Raw genomic sequence first — 23,850 nt, forward strand, 5'->3', positions numbered from 1 at the left:
GCTAATACTGCAATCCCAAATGCTATCTCTATCAGAATGTGAAACACAACTCTCCGCGTTCTAAAGCACTGTAAACATTGACGTTCCACCGCACCCCCCAGCAGACCTTCGAGATGATGAAGGAAGATGACTTGCCTTTAAACCTTTCCTGAGGAATACAGGATGTATATTTGTGAATTCTTACAATATCTGTGATGGTTGTTGTGCACCCCAGAACATAGAACAGTGCAGTACAGGCCTTTTGGCCCATGATGTTGTGTCACCTCAAAGATCAAACTAATCCCTCCCCATCACAAAACCCTATAGTTTTCTTTCATCCATCTGCCTATCTAAGAGTTTCTTAAATATCTCTACACCTTCCTCTACCACCACCCCAGGCAGCACGTTCCATGCGCCCATCAATCTCTCCATAAAAGACCTTCTTCTAACATCCCCCCTATACTTTCCCCCAATGACCTTAAAATTATGCCCTCTCATATTAGCCATTTCCATCCTGGGAAAAAGGCACTTGCTGTCTGCTCTGTCTACGTCTCTATCATCCTGTACACCTCTATCAAGTCACCTCTCATCCTCCTTTGTTCCACAGAGAAAAGCTCTAGTTTGCTCAACCTTTCCTCATAAGATATGCTTTCCATTTCAGGCAGCTTCCTGGTAAACCTCCTCTGCACCATCTCTAAAGTTTCCTCATCCTTCATATAATGAGGCGACCAGAAATGAACACAATGTGGTCTGACCATGGTTTTATAGAGCTGCAATATTACCTCATGACTCTTGAATTCAATCCCTGGACTAATGAAGGCCAACGTACCATATACCCTCATACCCACCCTATCAACTGACATGGCAACTTTGTGGGTGTGGGCCCCAAGATCCCTCTATTTCTCCACACTGCTAAGAACCTGCCATTAACCATGTACTTCCAAAGTACATCACTTTACACTTCTCTGGATTGAAATTATGACAACCTTCTACACTATCCACAACTCCATCAACCTTACGTCATCCGTAAACTTACTAATCCACCCTTTCACTTCCTCATCCAAGTAATTTATGAAAAACACAAAGAGCAGAGGTTCCAGAGCAGATCCCTGCGGAGTATCACTGACCACCGACCTCCAGGTAGAATATGCTCCATCCACTACCGCCCTCTGCCTTCTATGGGAAAACCAGTCCTGAATCCCTGCAGCCAAGCTTCCTCCGATCCCACGCCTCCCGACTCTCTAGATGAGGCTACCATGGGAAACCTTCTAAAATCCAAACTCCAAAAATTAATATGCATCACATCCACTTTTTTACCTTCAACAATTTGTTTTTTCCCACTCCTCAAATAATTGAATCAGGCTCCTGAGGAACGTCCTGCCCCTCACATAGCTATGCTGACTAATCCTAATTATCCTACGCTTCTGCAAATGCTTGTAAATCCTATCTCTAAGAATCTGCTCCAATAATTGACACAAGACTCGCTGGTTTATAAGCCCTGGATTATTCCTATTACCTTCTTTGAACAAAGGAATAACATTTGCAACCTTCCAATTTTCTGACAACACTCTTGTGGTCAGTGAGAATGCAGAGATTGTCGCCAAAGGCACAGCTTCCCTCACTTCCCATAGTAACCTGGAATTATCCCATCGACCCCGGGTATTTATCTACCCTAATGTTTTTCAAACGTTCCAGCACATCCTCTTTCTTAACATTAACATGTCACTGTTCTACAGTGACCTTGCATTGTCAAGGTCCCTCTCACTGACAAATACTGAAGGAAAGTATTCATTAAGGACCTTCCTACCCCCCTCCCAGGTACATGCTTCCTTCTCTTCTCCTGTCCACTTAAAGCTCTCCCAAAATTGTTCTTACGCTCCTTCCTTTTAACACTTGTTACATGCTCAAGGAGATCTGTAGTTTTTTTGTGAGAATGATGTAATGGTCTTTTGGACGTCCCGCCGATGTGAGGTCACGTGATGACATGTGACCCATGACTATATAAGGGTCAACCCAGGTGATGCAGGGTTTTTTTTTAGTTTGTAGATTTCCAGGTAGAACGTGCTGTATCCCCGTTTCTATTGCGTGTTTGTTTTTGTGACACAGTTTCATTTTTAAAACGGAGTGTGCGTTCTGTTGCAAGATACCATATTATTGGACTGGAAATTTTTACTAGATGTGTTGATTTACCCAATTCCAACAGTAGAAGGGAGAGTGAAGAATTTATCGAAGTGCAGGAGCGAGGGATCGAGAGGAGTCAGCGTCGTTTGGCAGTTTGATAAAGGATCGACCTTACTGAGTCTTCGTTGGAGTAGCAACCGCCATCGAAGATAACTCTCGCCAAAAAGAGCAAAGAGTTCATGCAACGGTTTGCACTCTCTCTCTAAAAGAATTCAAGGTCAGTTGTTTTAAACTGTTTATTTACCTCCATGTAGATTCCATGGACAGAACCAGCAGGAAAGTTGCGTCTGTAAAGAAATCCTTCTCCAGAGAAGTCTCTCCCCAATTGAACATATAGATCTGTTGGACTTTCGAATTTATTGCTTTAAGAACTATATCTGACTTTATCGCTTTAAGAATTGTTTTCGCATTTAACGCTTCAAGAACCAGAGCCGAGTGTTGATTCGTTGAACGGCTGCATATCGGTTAACTTCCGGTTAAAGTTTTCGTTTGTTTTTTTTTACCTTATCATTTATCCGTGTTGAATAAATGTTTGGTTATTTTTATATAACCTGTCTCGATTGATATTCATTGTTGCCGTTTATGTAACACACTCTAGAGCTCTGTCTGATCGTTGCTTCCTAAACCGTAAGTAAGCTTTCTTCCTCTTGACTTGATGTTCCATATCTCGTCAATCATAATTCCTTCACCCTACCATCCATACATCAATACATATTTTTTATAATATATATTAATTGCATACACACATGCAGAAAAATGCTGGGAAAAGGCCAACAATATTACAAAGATCCCATTCACCTTACTCATGGAGTGGTTTGTCCCACTCCCATCAGGATGTTTTTATATGCTGCATTGGATCTGGAGTAACAGGATAAATTTCATTCTCCCTTACACTTGCGTAGTGGAATTACACTGAATAATTTTGAATCTTGGACCTTGAATACAAGTGCCTCCTAAACAAACTTCACATTTCTGTTGTGTATTTCTCTGACGACATCTGTTCCCAATTTATGCTTCCAAGCTCCTATATAATAGCATCATAATTAGCCTACACTAATTAAATATTTTTCCATACTATCTACTCCTATCCTTGTCCAAGGCTTTGCTATAGGTCAGGGAATTGTGGTCACTGTTTTCGAAATGCTCACACACTGAGATCTGTCACATGACCAAGTTCATTGTATAGTACCAGATCTAGTACGGCCTTTCCTCTAGTCGGACTGTCTAAATATTGTATCAAGAATCCCTCCTGGAGACACCTAACAAATTCTGTCCCACCTAAACCCTTTGCATTAGAGGAGGTGTCGATCAATATTGGGGAAGTTGACATCACCAATGACAACAACCCCTGTTATTTTTGCAGCTTTCCAAAATCTGCCTCCCGATCTGTTGCCAGGACTAGCAGACTCAAAAACAGTAATTTTCCTCAAGCAGTAGGTTTGATCGACCACTAACCCACTCTACCCCACCACAGCCCTACCACCCCTACTTTGTCATTCCCTGTCAGTCTGCCTTCTTCGGTGCCTCTATTGCTAATGGGGGGGGGGGGTCTATAGAATATTCCCAATAGAATGATTCTACCCTTCCTGTTTCTGACTTCCACCTACACTGACAAAAGACGATCCCCTCAGGTCATCCTGCCTTTCTTCGGCTGTGACACTACCCCTGATTAGTAGTGCCCCACCCTCGTTTGTTACCTCCCTCTCTGCCCACTTTGAAACATCTAAACCCCAGAACATCCAGCAGCCATTCCTGCCCTTGGGACTCTAACGACCACAACGTCACAGTTCCAAGTGCTGGTCCATGCTACATCACCCATGTTCCTGATACTCCTCACATGAACAATCTCAGATTTCAGCCCATCCAACTATGCCCCAACCGTTGCTCATCCTTCCTCCCAGTCTCTCTACACATTGCATCTGCCTTTACACCAACTGCTCCATTCCTTCACTTGTCACTCTGGTTCCCACCCTAGCAAATCTGCCTGCAAGGATATTGGTCCCCTTGAGCTCAATGGTAACCTGCCCCCAACAGGTCATACCTTCCTCAGAAGTGATCCCAATGTTCCACAAATCTGAAACCCTGCCCCTTCCATCAATTCTTGATCATAAAGTCATGGAGCACAAAAACAGGCCCTTCAACCCATCTAGTCTATGCTGAACCGTTTATCTTCCTAGTCCCAATGAGCTGCACCTGGATCACAGATAGCCCCCCATACCCCTCCCATCCATGTACTTATCCAAACTTCTCTAAAATGTTGCATCAAACCCGCATCCCCCATTTCTGCTGGCAGCTTGTTCCACACCCACTACCCACTGAGTGATGAATTTCCCCCTCAGGGTCCCCTTAAATATTTCACCTCTCACTCTTAACCTATGACTTCTAGTTCTAGTCACACCCAACCTGCTTGCATTTACCCTATGTATAACCCTCATAATTTTGTATACCTCTATCAAATCATCTTTTAGTGCGCATGCGCCGGTCGTGCATGCAGCCTGGTACAGCCGTTCCGATCTATTCTTACTTTCTTCTTCTTACTTATTAACTTACGTTATTTTTTGTATTTTTTTTCACGGTAACAGTTTGAAGCTGCATCCTCTCTAACATGCTGGTAGAGAGTTTTATTTGGGTTTTTAGCGCTGGAAATAGCTACATCCCGACACGTGGGACAGAAGCAAGGTTGCATTGTGTATTCCAGGGACCAGCTGTTTGCGCTAATGCCGGCCAGTTTAGCGAGCAGAGTGGCGGACATCCCTGCTGAAATCTGGAGGAAAACACACAGAGGGGGATCACAAAGTTGAGGAAAGAGGACCGGGTCGAGACAACAGAGACTTATGGAGAAGAGGAGTTCGGTGGGTAATAAAATGGACGAGTTCACGGCGCTAGCCAGGAGTCAGAGAACATTTCGGGAGTGCAGTGTTATGTGTTTCGCTGGAACGGGGCTGCACGAGGACATACACGATCAAAACTTCTCCATAGACGGCTTCCAGACCGTTCCAGCTGACCAGAAGTGCACTGAGAGCGGTAAGCGTAAAGGAGTTGGGTGCTTACTGTTTTGGTTAACAACAGATGGTGCAATCCGGGGCACATTACGATCGAGGAACGTGTTTGTAGACCGGATATTGAACTTTTTACTGTTGGACTTCGGCCATATTCCACCAAGATACAACACTGGGCGGCACGGGAGGTCGTTCCTACCTGTGGCCATCGAACTTGCAGCTCCTCCAGTGGAGGATCAGACACCCTGAGCCAATACACTGGTCCTGGACTTATTTTCCATCTGGCATAGTTTGCATTTTGTTGTTTGATTGATTGTGGTTTTTGTATTGCTATATTTACGCTCTATTCTTGGTTGGTGCGCCTGTAACGAAACCCAATTTCCCTTGGGATCAATAAAGTATATCTATCTATCTAGCTATCTATATCTCTTGTTATTCTCCTATACTCCAGGGAATAAAGTCTAACTTTTTAAACCTTTCCCTATAACTCAGGACCTTAAGACCCGGCAACATGCTTGTAAATTTTCTCTGCCCTCTTTCAACCTTTCCTGTAGATAGGTGACCTGAATTGCACACCATACTCCAACTTGGGCCTCACCAACATCTTACACAACTTCAGCATAACATCCCATCTCCTGCACTCAATACTTGGATTTATAAAGCCCAATGTGCCAACAGCTCTCTTTATGACTCTGTTTACCTGTGATGCCACTTTCATGGAATTATGGCTCTGTATTCCCAGATCCCTCAGTTCTACTGCAGTCCCCAGTGTCCTACCAGCTCACTGTGCAAGACCTACCCTGGTCTGTCCTCCCAAAGGGAACACCTCACACTTATCGGCATTAAATTCCATCTGCTATTTTTCAGCTCAACTTTCAAACAGGTAGAGTCCCGCCGCAAGCTCTGATAGTCTTCCTCACTGTGCAGTCTTGGTATATTCCACAAATATGCTGATACTGTTTACCACATTATCATCTGAATGATTGTTATAGATGATGAACAACAACAGACCCAGCATCGATCCCTGTGGTACTCCACTAGTCACAGGCCTCCATTCACACAGGCAGCCATCACTCTTTGGCTTCTCCCGCTAAGCCAATGTTAATCCAGTTTACTCTCCTGAACACACAAAGACTGAAACTTCTGGACCAGTCTCCTGTGAGGTACTTTGTCAAAGATCTTGCGAAAATTCAAGTAGACAATATCCACTCCCTTTCCTTCATCATCTTTCCTGATCATCTTCTTGAAGGCCAAGCCTTTATGTATACTTAAGGCAGAGGTAGACAGATTCTTGACTGGTCAGCCCATGAAGGGATACGGGGGTGGGCGGGGAGGCAGGAGATTGGGTTGAGAGGGAAAATACACTAGCCATGATCAAATGGGGTTGCAGATTCGATGGGCCTAATGGCCTAACTCTGCTCCTATACATCTTGGGTCTAAAAACTCTAGGAGAGGTTAGACACAACCTACCAGTCATAGCCCTGACACAGCGCGATTTTGGTCCCATCACCAGAGACAGGCCAAGGGAACACATGAACCATAGACAGACAGACAGACAGACAGACAGACAGACACACACACACACACACACATAAACAGAGCCTTGTCTGTATCACTTTCCAGAGCCTCACTCCTCCTCCCCTTAACACTACTTCCTCCTTCACTTAGACACCCTTCCCTCCCCTTCAGCAGCCCTTCCCCTCCTCTCCCTCAGCTCCCTCCCTTCAGTCACCTCCTCCCCCTTAAGTCTGTCCTCTTCCTCCAAAGATCTTTCTCCCAATCCCCTTCCTTTCCCTCTCCCACCCACCCACTTCAGCCTTCCCCTCACTGGTTGACGGTAATCTGTCACCATCAGGCAGAGTCAGGGGTGGTTAAAGATTCTCCTGAGACTTCCTGTATGTTGGAGATCTGGGCAAGGCGACAAACCTTAGGTAGGGTGAGTAGCTACTGAGATTAGGGGCCACCTGGGAGCCAGATAAGGAGGACTGTAATTATGGATCCTTTTTCAGCTTGGAGGGATGAAAAATGGAATGTCGAAGTTTATTCTGAGCAGCTGCATGTTGTAGGGCTCCGTGATCCATGGGACATTGCCAGGAACACTCACCGAGACAAACATTGACTGCTGCTGGGAGATCATCAACTTGGTGAAAGATATCCTTTGGTCTTCCAGTGCAAGGAGATGTCAATGCTGTTCCAAGGGCTTTACTCAAGATTCTCACCTTATACGACATTGATTTAGAGTGAGAGGGATAAGATTTAAAAGGGACCTGAGGGGAAACATTTTCCACACACAGGGTGGTGGGTATATGGAACGAGCTGCCACAGGGAGTGGTAGAAGTGGGTATAATTACAGCATTTAAAAGACACTTAGACAGGTACATCTATAAAACACATTTAGACCATAAGACCATAAGACAAAGGAGTAGAAGTAGGCCATTCAGCCCATCCAGTCTGCTCCACCATTTTATCATGAGCTGATCCATTCTCCTATTTAGTCCCACTCCCCCACCTTCTCACCATAACCTTTGATGCCCTGGCTACTCAGATACCTATCAATCTCTGCCTTAAATACACCCAATGACTTGGCCTCCACTGCTGCCCGTGGCAACAAATTCCATAGATTCACCACCCTCTGACTAAAAAAATTTCTTCGCATTTCTGTTCTGAAAGGGCGCCCTTCAATCCTTAAGTCATGCCCTCTCGTACTAGACTCCCCCATCATGGGAAACAACTTTGCCACATCCACTCTGTCCATGCCTTTTAACATTCGAAATGTTTCTATGAGGTACCCCCTCATTCTTCTAAACTCCGAGGAATACAGTCCAAGAACGGACAAACGTTCCTCATATGTTAACCCTCTCATTCCCGGAATCATTCTAGTGAATCTTCTCTGCACCCTCTCCAACGTCAGCACATCCTTTCTAAATAAGGAGAGCAAAACTGTCCACAGTACTCCAAGTGAGGTCTCACCAGCGCCTTATAGAGCCTCAACATCACATCCCTGCTCCTATACTCTATTCCTCTGGAAATGAATGCCAACATTGCATTCGCCTTCTTCACTACTGACTCAACCTGGAGGTTAACTTTAAGGGAATCCTGTACGAGGACTCCCAAGTCCCATTGCATCTCAGAACTTTGAATTCTTTCCCCATTTAAATAATAGTCTGCCCGTTTATTTTTTCTGCCAAAGTGCATAACCATACACTTTCCAACATTGTACTTCATTTGCTACTTCTCTGCCCATTCTTCCAATCTATCCAAGTCTCTCTGCAGACTCTGTTTCCTCAGCACTACCGTATCGTCAGCAAACTTAACCACAAAGCCATCTATTCCATAATCCAAATCGTTGATGTACAATGTAAAAAGAAGCGGCCCCAACACTGATCCCTGTGGAACACCACTGGTAACCGGCAGCCAACCAGAATAGGATCCCTTTATTCCCACTCTCTGTTTCCTGCCAATCAGCCAACGCTCTATCCACATATGTAACTTTCCTGTAATTCCATGGGCTCTTATCTTGTTAAGTAGCCTCATGTGTGGCATCTTGTCAAAGGCCTTCTGAAAATCCAAATATACAACATCCACTGCATCTCCCTTGTCTAGCCTACTGGTAATTTCCTCAAAAAATTGTAATAGGTTTGTCAGGCAGGATTTTCCTTTAAGGAATCCATGCTGAGTTCTGCCTATCTTGTCATATGCCTCCAGGTACTCTGTAACCTCACCCTTGACAATCGACTCCAACAACCTCCCAACCACCGATGTCAAGCTAACAGGTCTATTAATTTCCTTTTTGCTTCCTTGCCCCCTTCTTAAATAGTGGAGTGACATTTACAATCTTCCGGTCTTCCGGAACCATGCCAGAATCTATCGACTTTTGAAAGATTATCGCTAATGCCTCCGCAATCTCCACAGCTACTTCCTTCAGAACACTTCAGCTACATCCTTTAGTGGGACATAGGCCTAACAAAGGCAAACGGAACCAATTCAGATGGACAGCTTGGTGGCATAGACGAGTTAGGCCAAAGGGTTTGTTTCTGTGCAGTATAATTCAAACTCTAAGGTGCATGAGGAGCTGTCGAGGGATACACTGAAATGTAGTTCAATGGGTTGATAGCTCTGAAGGGAAAGACTACAGTATTGAGCTATACTGCTGCTGTTGGACAGTGAGACAGTAGGCTCACCACTACCCTCCAAACATATCGCTGGTGAGACGTCTGAGGATGAACCAGGCTGATGTGTTGAAAACAAGTGTGAAGTCATGGTGGGAACAGTAAATGAAGATAATGCTACACCGTTGTGTAATCATATATTTTGTGAGTAAAATGTGCTTTTTGGAAAAAGAGGTCTCAACGTGTAGTCTCTTGTTAACCCATGGACCTCATGTCAGTGATTAGAGACACTCAGAGATCTCACTCAGCACTAGAACCATGTCAGCTGCACACTGGAATTTGGCCTATACAGAACTTCCCTGAGCAGTCAGTAATTAGTTACGCCAGCCCGAGTTTCTGAGAAAAGACGACCACCAGGCCTCCCATCCTCTGGGTATAGATCGGCAAGTCTCAGTGGAACTCAGCCAAGAGTAAAGTGGGACCTCATTAAGGGCACCTCTCCAGTCACCCAAAGGGCTTGTTCTCTTCTGTACTGTTCCATGTTCTACCTCCAGATTGTACCAACCATCCATGTGCTAGGAGCAATTTATAGTGGCCAATCAATCTGCCGACAATTGAAGCTATGGACAATGGACAATGTCTTGGACAATGTCTCCCATCCACTACATAATGTACTGGGTGGGCACAGGAGTACATTTAGCCAGCGACTCATTCCACCGAGATGCAACACAGAGCATCATAGGAAGTCATTCCTGCCTGTGGCCATCAAACTTTACAACTCCTTCCTTGGAGGGTCAGACACCCCGGGCCAATGGGCTGGTCCTGGACTTATTTCTTGGCATAATTTATGTATTACTATTTAATTATTTATGGTTTTATATTGCTATATTTATACTCTACTCTTGGTTGGGGCAACTGTAACGAAAATCAATTTCCCTCGGGATCAATAAAGTATGACTATGACTATGCAGTACCTGCTTTCAGAGAAGGCACTGAGAAAATTTTACCCTGATGGAACAAGACAGACAGAAGAAACTTTGTACTGTACCTTTTTTGTGTTTAAAACACAACATAACTGCTGGGAATAATCAATGGGTCTGGCAGCATCTATGGAGAAGGTGAGACTGAAATAAATAAGCTGCTGTTTCTTTACTATTCAACACAATCAAACCCTCAGCTCCAATCAACAAGCTTCAAAAGCTGGGAACTTGCACCTCCCCCTGCAGCCAGATCTTTGACTTCCTCACCAGGAGACCACAGGCTGTGCAGATCAGAAATAGCATCTCCTCTTCGCTGACAAACAACACTGGGGCACCTCAAGGATGCATGCTTAGCCCACTGCTCTACTCTCTACGACCACAATTGTGGTTAGGAACAGCTCAAATGCCATCTATAAATTTGCTGATGATACAACTATTGTTGGCAGAATTTCAGATGGTAATGAGGAGGTGTATATGAGTAAGATAGATCAGCTGTTTGAGTGATGTCACAGCTACAACCTTGCACTTAACGTCAGTAAGACCAAGGTTTTGATTGTAGACTTCAGGAAGGGGAAGTCGAAGGAAAACCAGTTCTCATCCAGAAGTGGAAAGGGTGAGCAGTTTCAAGTTCCTGTGTGTCAACATCTCTGAGGATCTATCCTAGGCCCAACCTATTGGTGCAAGGCTTGAAAGCAGCTATCTTTCATTAGGAGTTTGCCTTTGGTGACATACCAACTCTCCTCAAACTCCTAATGAAAGATAGCTGCTTTCATGCCTTGCATCAGTATGTTGAGCCCAGGTTAGATATTCAGAGATTTGACACACAGGAACTTGAAGCTGCTCACCCTTTCCACAGTACATCTATAGAAATTTGTGACCGTCTTTGGTGACATACCAATTATTCTCAGTCACAAATTTCTACAGATGAACTGCGGAGAACATCCTAACCGGTTACATCACCGTCTGGTATGGAGGCCTCTGCACAGAATCACAATAAACTGCAGAAAGTTGTAAACTCTGATAGCTCCATCATGGGCACTAGGCTCCCCAGCATCTAAGACACCTTCAAAAGGCGATGCCTTAAAAAGGTGGCATCCACCATTAAGGACCCCCATCACCCAGGACATGCCCTGTTCTCATTGCTACCATCAAAGAGGAAGTACAGGAGCCTGAAGGCACAAACTCAGCTTTTCAGAAATAGCTTCTCCCCCTTCCGCCATCAGATTTCTGTATGTACAATGAACTTATGTATTATATACCTCAGTATTCCTTCCTCTCTTTTTGCACTACTTAATTATATTGTCTTTTTCCTATACTTATTATATATATCTGTTCTCAATTTTCACAGCTTAAGTGGGTAAATTCCAAAGTTCAAAGCAAACTTATTATCAAAGTACATAAATGTCACCATATACAACCCTGACATTCATTTTCTTGTGGGCATAGCCAATAAATCTATAGGATAATAACCGTAGAGAATCAGTCAAAGTCTATACCACCTCGGGCGCTCAACCAGTGTAAAGACAACAAACGGCAAATAAATAAATAAGCAAGCAAGCAATACATAGAAAAAATGAGATGGAATCCTTGAAAGTGAGTCTATTGGTTGTGGGAACATTTCAATGATGGGGCAAGTTGAGTGGTTAACTCCTTTGGTTCAAGAGCTTAATGGTCGAGGAGTAGTAACTGTTCCTGAACTTGGTGGTGAGGGTACTGAAGCTCCTGTCCCTTCCTCCTGATGGCAGCAGTGAGAAGAGAGCATAACCTGGTTGAAGCAAGTCCCTGATGATGGATGCTGCTTTGCTGCAACAATGCCCCGTGTAGATGTGCACAATGGTGGGGAGGGCTCTACCCGTGATGGACTGGGCCATATTCACTACTTATTGTAGGATTTTGTGTTCAAGAGCATCGGTGTTTCCATATCAGGCAGCGACGCAGCCAGTCAATATACTCTCCACTTCACTTTTATAAGTTTTAAATGTCATGTCATATCTTTGCAAACTCCTAAGGAAGTAGAGGCACTGTTCTGCTTTCTTCATAATTGTATTTGCATGTTGAGCCCAAAACAGATCCTCCAAAATAATAACACAGAGGACGTTAGAGGATTAGGAAGCTTATAAAAACCAACAGAAGGCAACTTTAAAAAAATTCATAAAAAGGGAAAAGGTGGAATACAAAGGTAAGCTAGCCAATAATATTAAAGAGGATACCTAAAGTTTCTTCAGAGTAAAAGCGACGTGAAAGTAGATATCAGATCACTGGAAAATAATTCTGGGGAGGTAGTAATGGGGACAAGAAAATTGCAGATGAACTGAATAAGTCCTTTTGCATCAGCCTTCACAGTGGAAGACTCGAGCAGTATGCCAGAAGGTAGAGAATGTCAGGGGGCAGAAGTGAGTGTAGTTGCCATTACTAGGGAGAAGGTGCTTGGGAAACTGAAAGGCCTGAAGGTAGATAAATCACCTGGACCAGATGGTTTACACCCCAGGGTTCTGAACAAGATGGCTGAAAAGATGGTGGGGGCATTAGTAATGATCATTCAAGAATCACTGGATTCTGGAATGGTTCCAAAGGACTAGAAAATAACAAAGGTCACTCCACTCTTCAAGAAGAGAGAGAGGCAGAAGAAAGGGAATCCTAGGCCAGTCAGTCTTAACTCAGTGGCTGAGAAGGTGTTAAGAGTCAATAGGTGAGGACGTGATTTCAGGGTACTCTGAGGTATATGAGAAAAACCAGGGAAAATCTTGCCTGACAAATCTGCTGGAATTCTTAGCAGAAACAATAAGCAGGATAGACAAAGGACAATCCGTGGATGGTGTGTACTTGGATTTTCAGAAGGTCTTTGACAAGCTACTGCACATGAGGCTGTTTAGCAAGAGCCCATGGTTTTACAGGAAATACACCAACACGCATAGAACATTGGATGATTGGCAGGAAGCAAAGTGTGGTAACAAAGGGAGCCTTTTCTGGTAGGCTGTTGGTGACCAGTGGTGTTATGCACCGTGGTAGTGACTGCTTCTTTTCATGTTATATGTCAGTGATTTGGATGATGGAATTGATGGCTTTATGGCCAAGTTTGTGGATGATATGAAGACAGGTGGAGGGGCAGATAGTAAGGTGGCAGAAGGACTTAGGGAGATTAGGAGAACGGTTAAAGAAGTGGCAGATGGAATGCAGTGTCAGGAAGTTTATGGTCATGCATTTTGCTAAAACTATTTTCTAAATGGAGAGAAAATTCAAACATCTGATGTGCAAAGGGACTTGGAACTCCTCGTGCAGGATTCCTTAAAGGTTAATTTGCAGGAAGGCAAATGCAAAGTTAGCATTCATTTCAAGAGGACTAGAATATAAAATCAAGGATGTAATGTTGAGGCTTTATAAAGCACTGGTAAGGCTTCATTTGGAGTATTGTGAGCAGTTTTGAGTCCCTTGTCTGAGAAAGGATGTGCTGACATTGGAGAGGGTTCAGAGGAGGTTCAAGAGAATGATTTCTGAATGAAAGTGTTACCAGATGACAACCAATTGATGGCTCTGGGCCTATATTCACTGGAATTCAGAAGATTGGGGGGGCGGGGGCGGGGGCGGGGTGGAGTCTCACTGAAACCTGCCGAATGTAGAAAGGCCTCAATAGTGGAGAGGATGTTTCCTATGGTGGAGGAGTCTAAAACCAGAGGACACAGCCTCAGAATAGAGAGATGTCCATTTAGAACAGAGATGAGGAGGAATTTCTTTAGTCACAGAATGGTGAGTCTGTGGAATTCATCGCCACAGGCAGCTGTGGAGGTCAAGACATTAAGGCAGAGGTTGATAAGTTCTTGGTTGTTCAGGACATGAAGGGCTACAGGAAGGCGGCAAGTGACTGAGGCTGAGAGGGAAATGGATCAGCCATGATGAAATAGCAGAGCTGACTTGATGGGACAAATGGCCTAATTCTGCTCCTATTTTGGTCTTATGGAATTTAAAGTTGCTGACCCTCTCCACTTCTGATCCTCCGATGAGAACTGGCTCACGGACCTCTATTCCCTTCTCCTGAAGTCAATAGTCAGCTCCTTGGTCTTGCTGGCATTGAGTAAAAGGTTGTTGCATCACTCAGCCAGATTTTCAATCCCCCACCTCTTTGCTGATTCATCACCACCTTTGATTCGGCCTACAACAGTTGCATCGTCAGCAAGCTGGAATATGGCATTGGAGCTGTGCTTAGCCACACATACGTAAGACGAGTAGAGCAGGGGGCTAAGCTCACAGCCTTGTAGTGCACCTGTGCTGAAGGAGATTGTGGAGGAGATGTTGTTGCCAATCTGAAATGACTGGGGTATGCAGGTGAGGAAATCAAGGAACAATTGCACAAGGAGATACTGAGGCCAAGGTCTAGGAGCTTGTTGATTAGTTTTGAGGGGATGATAGTATTGAATACAGAGTTGACTCATAACCTAGTAATCAGGCTGTTCACCTTCCTGCAGACACCTACCCAGACAGAAACTGGATAAGCCTATTAGGTAGATAAGACTATTTAAGACTGGACAAGACTATTTGGATTCGATTTGGTAGATAATAAGCTGGCTGCTCCCATCCAAGGTTGCGTATCTCTACCTAGCTCACAACATAGGAGGCCATTCAGCCCATTGAGCCTATGCCTGCTCTCAGAGGAATCCCCTCAATCCCATTGGCCTGTTCAGTTCTCAGTAACCATTCTCACATGTGCTCTAAAAAAAAAGAGCTGCTTTGACTGTGGAATGCAATGCTAATCATTTGGTAACATCTGGTTCAGGAGCTATTTATATGAAGCCAGTGCATACACAAGACAGATTTATGCCATTTTGTCACTCCGGGGTCAGAACGAGCTTGTATCCACCACCTCCAATCCCAAACCAGCCCAAATTCCTGTCATGATCTCTCTCCCCATCAGGTCCTGGGGCTGATAATTGAAGTTTATACAGTTTAATTATAAGGATTAAGGTTCGGGCAGTAGACCGTATTAGCAGAGCAGTTGCGTCTTGACTTTGTCTGTCTTGTTAGCCGAGATTTTAAACTTCACTGCTATCAGCCACTTTGACCTGGCCTACAATCTCATCTGGTTAGTCCAGTTCCACTTTGCCAACCTCCCATCCATTGACTGTCTGCACTTCACAGTGATTCTGTAAAGCAGCCAACATTATCCCACCCCACCCCACCGCACCCCTCACTCCTTCTCTCCTCACCCCCCCAAATCGGGCAGGAGATACAAAAGCTTAAAGAACACATACTACCGGGCTCAAGGACAGCTTCTATCCTGCTGTGATCAGACTCCTGAACTGAACTTCTTATTGGATGTTGAGCTCTTGACTTCACAATTTGCCTCATCAGAGCCTCTGCACCTTATTTAGTAGCCTAAACTGCATGTTCTCTGTAACTGTAACACTATATTCTGCATTTGTATTTTAATTCTCTTTTCTATTTCTTCGATATACTTATGTACCGAATGACTCATCGGGATTTCGTGCAAACAAAAGCTTTTCGGTGCATCACGGTACATGTGACGATAATAAACCAATTACTCGCCCAGACTGAGGCCTTGTTTAAAAGGTGCTTTTGAAGTAGTTGTCGTACTTGGTATTTCAGAGAGCTGCCTTGAGAGGCTGGGATCGGTTACATTCAGACTGATGGCCTTAATTTATTGAGGGCGAGGGTTGCTAGGATTATGAGCGCTGAACTTGCAGTGTGGGATCAAAGACGGTAACTATTTGCGTAAGAGATTGTGTTATTTCTGAAAGAGCCATCAATAAGTTCCGGACAGAGCGCATTATTACAGACACATACATGGTCAGTTTACAGAATCTCTAGAGGCAAATAGTTAAGTTTTCAATATTTTAATATTCTGGACCATCTCTTGATCATACATATAGCATCAAAGACCCCTTTGAAATAGTCTGATGTGATATAATATCCCTGTACCCTGAGGTGCCTCAGTTGATGAAGAGATTGCTCTCAATAGGCAACAGGCTCTTTCCCTCTACCTTTGTCTCGGTGAATAATGACACCTTTTCAGTGCGTCTTGTGCAGCAGGCCCCACAAAACAACCACTAGCTCTGAATAATGATGAGGCTGGAGAGTAACAGCCACTAACTCCACCCTGTTTAACTAGTTTTAAACCACTCAGGCTGGGAGGTGGACAGAGCTGTGACAAGCTGGCACTTCCGGGCAGGGAACCGGTATGGCAAATGCTCTGCCCAAAGCCCAAAGACCACAAGAAACTGTGGAGAGTGGTGGGCACAGATTGGTTCATCACTAAGGCTTGCATCTCCCTTGTGGACTCTGTCTACAATTGTTGCTTCCTCAGAGAAACAGACAGCATAATTCCTCCCACCCCCGGATATTCTCTCTTTGCCACCCCCCATTCCATTAGGCAGAGATTACAAAAGCCTGCAAACACACAACACCAGGCTTGACGGCAGCTTCGTTTCTGCTATGATCGTTCTCGAGTGATAAAGATGAACTCTTGGCCTCACCGTTTATCTCTCCATTTTATTGTCTGCCTGCACTGTGCTTTCTCTACAACTGTAACAGCAAACTCTGCTCTGTTTTTCCTTTGTACTACCTCAATGTACTTATGTTTTGAAATGATCTGCATGGATGGGTTGCCAAGGTTTATACTGTACCTTGGTACATGTGACAATAATAAACCAATTCCAATTAAAAGCCCTCACACTTTAAAAGAAAACGTGTGAACTGCTTGTAAGTAAGTAAAGGCATCCGTTAGTCTTGCGAGACCATGGATCTGCACCTGAAAAGTCTTCACTCTCCAGGGCGCAGGCCTGGGCAAAGTTATATGGAAGACCAGCAGTTGCCCATGCTGCAAGTCTCACCTCTCCACGACACCAATGTTGTCCAAGGGAAGGGCATTAGGACCCATACAGCTTGGCACCAGTATCGTCGCAGAGCAATGTGTAATGAAGTGCCTTGCTCGAGGACACATGTTGCCTCGGCTGGAGCTCAAACTCACGACCTTCAGGTTGCTAGTCCAATGCCTTAACCATCAATGCTACTTGATGCAATGAAAATTAGACAATGAAATGTCTCAATTGTACATGTTGTTCCTCTCCATGCCTTGAGGCGCATCGGGTGGCAATCCCTTTCCTTTTCCTTAGGATCTGTCTGTTTTTTACGAGACCGAGCTGCGAGCTCAACTCTCAACCCAGTATGAATGGAAAAAGTGCAAGGACTGGCCAGATTCGAACCTGGGACCTCGCCCCGAAGTCAGGTGCAGATACCACTACACCACCAGACAGCTCAATTGTACTTACCACATTATAAATAAAGTATAATTTGGGGGGAAAAAAGTACCTATGGTTTCTTAGTTTAAGTTCTGTATTAGTTGATTTTCCCCTCTCAAAGATCAGACAGATTCTTCAATTGGCAGATTATTCACTCTAGGATACAACGCATTTACCGAAGGTAAAATTCCCAACAATCAATTACTGAATTTATCACTCCGCATTCCTGCCCACGCTTTCTGAAATAAGCCAGCAATGGACACAAAGGCTCGGAGAAGCACAAAATGGAGCTGTCAGCTATTTAATTGGCATCAATTATTTTAATTACTGTCAAAATTACCCCAATGTGTGAGTGGGTTTACTGGCTGGTTTTGCTGTGTGTGCTTTATAAAGTATTGTCACCAATCCCCAAATTATCCGCAATGTGAAATGAGCATTAGAGCTGGAGGTACACATTGACAAACTGAGGTATAATTGCTCATTTCACAGTGCTGCCCAGTCAAACATGCTCCTGCTTTGTGACAGCAAATTTAAAGTTAACTCACTATAACTCGCAGAGGTTTCAATCTTCCTATATACATTAGTGTTCTATCCAAGGTGCTGGCTAAGATTCTCAGTATGATTTGGAAGGTGGCACAACCCTTGGCAAGTGAGACCCTCTCTCGGTGCACCCCCTCGGTGATCTCTGCTGCTCTCTGACTTTCTGACCAGGCGCACACCCACACTCACCTTTTCACCTATCACCGAGCTCAGGGGTCCCCAACCTTTTTTTTATGCCGTGGAGCCTTACCACGAATCCAGAGATCCATGGGCTCCAGGTTGGGAACCTCTGTACTCCTTCAATTGCGCCCCCCAATCTTATTCTGGCTTCTTCCCCCTTCCTTTCCAGTCCTGAAGGAGGGTCTTGGTCCAAAACGTCGACTGTTTATTCATTTCCATCGATGCTGGGCTCCTCCAGCATTTTGTGTGTGTTGCTCTGGATTTTCCAGCATCTGCAGAATCTCATGTTTACCCTTGACAGGATTAACCCTCCCGGATCAGCAGCACTGAGACGGAGCAAGGGTTTCGATACAAAGGATTGGGCTGTTCCGTAACCCATCAGAGGCTGCAGCCTGAACGTGAAAGAATGGATCAGCATGCTACTCCCCGCATGCCCAGCCACACCACCGTTCACCCCCGCTCCCCAGAGAAAGTGCTGGGAAAGTAAAAACTTAAAACACCATAATAAATCTGCAAACAGATTAACCCTGTGGCCAGGGGATACTTACATAGAGATCAGTGCGCTTCTAGAAATATTTGTGAAGCCCGGTCTCCAAGGAGATGGGCCCCCCATCGGTGAGAGAAAAGAGCACTTAAACTGATTAATCAGAGTTTCGTCTTTATTTCCCGGCTACCCACCTTCATTTTGGGTCAGGTACATGAAGGGGACAGTGAACAGAATGCTGTGCGATACATCCAATCTTCCCGCCACTCCATATGATGAAGAAATATTAGACAGACAAGGCATCAATACAGTTTCTCTTCTGCATGTCAACCTAGATTATCTAGTTAGGCAAATGCTGCTGAAAGTCCAGGCAAAAGTTACTATGCTAACACCAGGGCCACAATTTTTGGCCCATAATCACAGAGAAGTAACAGGACCTTTGGTCCATCTAGTCCATGCTGAAACCATTTAAACTGCCTACTCATATCGACCTGCACTGGGACCATAGACCTCCACACCCTCACCATCCATGTACCTATCCAAACTTCTCTTAAACGTTGAAATCGAGCTCATATGCAACACTTGTGCTGGCAGCTCGGTCTTTCGCCCTTGACCAATGACCTCTGGTTGTAGTTCTCCCCCCCACCCCAACCCCATTGGAAAAAGCCTGCTTGCATTAACCCTATCAATACCCCCCATAATTTTGTATACCTCTATCAAATCTTTCAATCTGTTATGTTCTAAGGAATACAGTCCTAACCTATTCAATCTTTGTTTATGCATTTGAGAGACTTTGAACTTTTTACTGTGCTCATGGACTGTTCTCCATCCAGTTATGGTATTGTTGTACTGTTGTAACTATATGTTATAATTATGTGGTTTTGTTAGTTGTTTCAGTCTTGGTCTGTCCTGTGTTTTGTGGTATCACACCGGAGGAAATATTGTATCATGTTTTAATGCCTGCATTACTAAATGACAATAAGAGAGGACTGCGTGTCTTAATAATCTAACCCAGGTCCTCCAAACTCACAACCTCAACCACCAAAAAGAGTAACAGATCTGAGGAATACCACCACCAAGTCAAACACCACCACCACGACTTCTTTTGTACATTGCTCACTTGTCAGTCTTTCTCTGTTTAGGTGTAGTCTTCCATAATTTCTATTGGATTTCTCTTTTTCCCTGTGAATGCTTGCAAGAAAATAAACCTCAAGGTGGTACATAGTTTGATAATAAACTTTGGTGGTCCACCACCATCATAGAGTCTTGTCCAAGTGCACTGTGGGAGCACCTTCACCAGATTGGGAAATTGTGGAGTGATACCGGCCTCATGCAGGCAAGTGGGATTAGTGGTTACACGAGGTGGGCAAAACAGAGCAAACTTCTGTGCTGCATGACTATGAAAAGCTTCAGGAAGGTAGCTCATTCCCATGTTTCACAGTGAATTAGAGATGGGCAGTAAATGGTGGTCTTGTCTGCAATGCTCATATCCGAATAAAATGAATTAAACTAATATATTCTTCTCTTCATTAATGATAAATTGTAGAACTTGGGAAAACCAGTGTGTCTCCTCAAGTTGCAGGTGCACAAGCGATGCAACAAATCTGAATCCCACCCCAAGCTATTTGAGGACCTCAATGGGCGAGTGACACTGATCATCATTACCTGCAGGTCAGAGGGGTCTAATTTCATTATATAAACCTCGTACCTACTGCCTTCCTTCATGAGTTAGCTAGCCTCAGGCTGAAGTGTATTATGACCAACCAGATAGTCTCCTGAATGACAAGTGTGTTGAGAGTTAGACTGAGGGGCCCTGGAGCTAGAGGTTGCTTACCGCCTCAGGTGGTCTTTCACTGTGAACAATTCTGAGTGATGGCTGTCAGCAGCAGAGTGACAGCTACAGGAAGAGCCAGTTCCACAAAATGCCACAGCGGGCCAGTCTTTTCTCATCCCTCGTTAGCCAGCACTCCCTCACTGCCTACTCCAACCTGACCCAATCTGGCAGCTCCATTGAAGCAAAGCAGGAGAAATCACAGGGGTCCTGAGGGACTGGGCTGGGAAATGCACAGAGGCTTGGGGCAGCTAAGCAGCAGTTGCCATGACAATCACCTGATTAAACGATTCCCTGCTCCGAAGCGTAACTTAATGCCAGAAAGAATTTCTGTTCTCTCAACAGATTATCTGACACTGAAACTCAGCACCAGAATGGGGATCATTGTGTAAACCGTGAACACAGCCAGCCTCTGGGAGTCTTGCCTACTAACAATTAAACCAAAGATCTTTAAAGAAGCAGGCATTCGAAACTGCATTTGAGCGAATTACGCCACTAGCCAAATAGAAATACATTGACGTAATGTAGGGTATTGATTCTTACTTACTAACTGTAACAAAGGAGGAAACCACTCAGCCCATCTGGTCCATTCCCTTATCTCCCTGTAGCTCTACAACTTGCCTCCTCTCACAAGCCCATCAACTCCCCTGTGATTCTTTCGGCCATCATCTACATTAAGAAGCATTTTTTAAAAACAGTAGCTAATCAACCTACAAGCTTTAGGAACGTGGAATGAAACTGGAGCACCGAGAGGAATCCACGGGGCAACAGGGAGAGCGTGCAAACCCCACACAGTCAGCAGGCAAGGCCAAGGTCGAACCCGAGTCCCTCAGCACACTTTCCTCTGCCATCTCAATATTGCTTAATATTCAGATGAATTCAGATCCATTTCTCTCCAAGTTCTCCTCATCTGAATGGTCTTTCCCTTTATTCCAAAACCGGGACCTCTGGTTCCAGACTCCTCCCTGCATCCACCCTCTTGAGCCGTGTAGGAAATTTATTTGTCAATGAGATCACCTCTTACTTTTCCTAAGCACTAAAGAAAACATGCCATGTTGATTCAATCTCTCCTCATACAGCAAACTCATCATCTCAGGAACCAGTCTGGTGTATCTCAATTACATACCCTGTCACATGCATGTCCCAGAACAAACACAGCACTGTAGTTTTGGTCTCCCTACCTCTCGTTACTTAAGCCCTACATAATTGCAGTAAAACAACTTTAAAACTCCTCTTGCATAAAGACTAACTGCTTCTGCAACTGCACATTAGCTATCACTAAACCATAAGCAAGAACAGCATATTTGAAAAGGAATGGCTTTATAGTGAACTGCCATGCTAGCATATGTTAAGCCATATATTGCTGCATCTGGCTTTTAGTTAAGGGACATTAAGCATGTACAGTTTAACATCTGCCCACACTTTGCCAAGGCTGTTGCACTGAACCTTTGCTGAATGTCTGCAAGGTCTAAATAAAATAATGATACCCTAATACTTAAATCCAATGAAGTAAAGCAAGATGTGATCTGCTACAGTGGTCAAATAATTCATCAGGCTTATTGAGACTCATTACAGCTGTAAAAATACCCAGCCGCTACAACATTTATCTCTCCTCTCAAAAGGTGAGCTGAACTTTCCACGGGCCACTAATCTCCCGATTGCCTGAGGGTGGCCAGAGTTCAAAGTTGAAAATAAACTTTATCATCAAAGTCCATACGCATCACTATATACAACTGAGATTCATCTTCCTGCAGGCACACTCCACAAATCCATCAAATAGTAACTAAACAGGATCAATGAAAGATCAACCAGACAACAAACTGTGCTAATGTAAATATAAATAAATAGCAATAAATAATGAGAACATGAGATAAAGAGTCCTTGAAAGTGACTTCATTGGCTGTGGGAACATTTCAATGATGGGGCAAGTGAAGTTGAGTGCAGTTATCCCCTTTCATCCAAGAGCCTGCTGGTTGAGGGGTAATAGCTGTTCCTGAGGCTCTTTTACTCTCGACCTGAGGGCACAGTGAGAAGGGAGCATGGCCTGGGTGGTGTAGATCTCTGATGATGGATGCACAGTGTTTCATGTAGACGAGCTCCAAGGTTGGGAGGGCTTTACCCATAACGTACTGGGCTGAAGACACTACCTTTTGTAGCATTTTCCATTCAAAGGCGTACATGGGAATAGTGTGATGCAGGGCTCCTGTACACTAACCTGCTCTCCCCGCTGTTACTCCTTTCTCCATGTAGTCCAGTGGATGAACGTTGAGACCTTCATTCTCTTGTTAAGCCTCTCCATGGTTTCATTCCTCTCTGCTTCTGTAATCTCTTCCAGCCTTGCAAGTCTGCACTCCAAATTCCCACCTCAGTTTCCTTACTCTGCCACTGCCCCCACACCCTGCAGCTCTCGACACAAACACTCCCAAGTCTCCTCCGCCGAGAAATTCTGAAACCATTCAACTTTCTGTCACCTTTCCTCTTTCTGTGGTTGGTGTCAAATTTTGTTTGATAACCTTACGAAATGCCACAATGTTGTTCTTAATTTAAAGGAACAGCCTATCAAAAAAAATTCAAAACAACCGGGAGAAGGCGAGGCTGTGCAATTATTTTGTTAAAATTACAGCACAAGTACATAATGCAGCAATGGTCCTGGCCATGACTACCATCATACCTTTACATTTGCAAAGGTGGAAATGATATACAAACTGTGGAATCCAGATCAAATGTCTGAAATGCATAAGTGATGAGATTTTTGTCTTTGAACTGGCCGTACGCAGAGCAAGACTGGCCAAAGGTAACCCGGCATGGGATCAGGAAGAGTTGATCTAGCAGGACACTCGCAAATCGGCTTATGTTGACGCTGAAAATATGTGCGGTGGCTCTGCTGAAACCAATCAAGAATGCTGTAAAACATCGGCAGAGCAACATCCGCAATTCATTTCTGGTACTTTTAAAGCTTTGTTCCTGTTGATTATCTAATGGGCAAGAGTCTAACACAAGGAAACACAAAGCGGAAAGAGGGCTGACTGGCAAGTCACAGCAGGCTGCACTAATCTAATCAGAGACACATTCTCACTCAGCAGGCAACCACAGACCCAGAAATCATCCTAATGATAAACCCTTACAGCACCAAGTCCAACTGAATACTGTGCACCCACCATTTTGTACTCAGACTGCACAGCTTTTGCACACACACACACACACACTGAAGAGGACAACATGCCTCTGTACATATAAATAACAAGGGTTTCACATGCACACAACTCACAAGGTCTGCCTATTCAAGTTTGCAGAAGGTTTTATGCTTAATGCTATAC

General features: G+C 44.3%; 1 protein-coding gene across 6 annotated transcripts in view; it reads right to left on the bottom strand.

Moving 5' to 3' along the window:
- The window catches only part of ldlrad3 (low density lipoprotein receptor class A domain containing 3), a 172,040-nt gene that overhangs the window by 52,035 nt on the left and 96,155 nt on the right, over positions 1–23,850 (bottom strand). The gene's annotated exons all lie outside the window — the stretch shown is intronic.

This window comes from Mobula hypostoma, chromosome 11, assembly GCF_963921235.1.
Source record: "Mobula hypostoma chromosome 11, sMobHyp1.1, whole genome shotgun sequence".
Classification (NCBI taxonomy): domain Eukaryota; kingdom Metazoa; phylum Chordata; class Chondrichthyes; order Myliobatiformes; family Myliobatidae; genus Mobula; species Mobula hypostoma.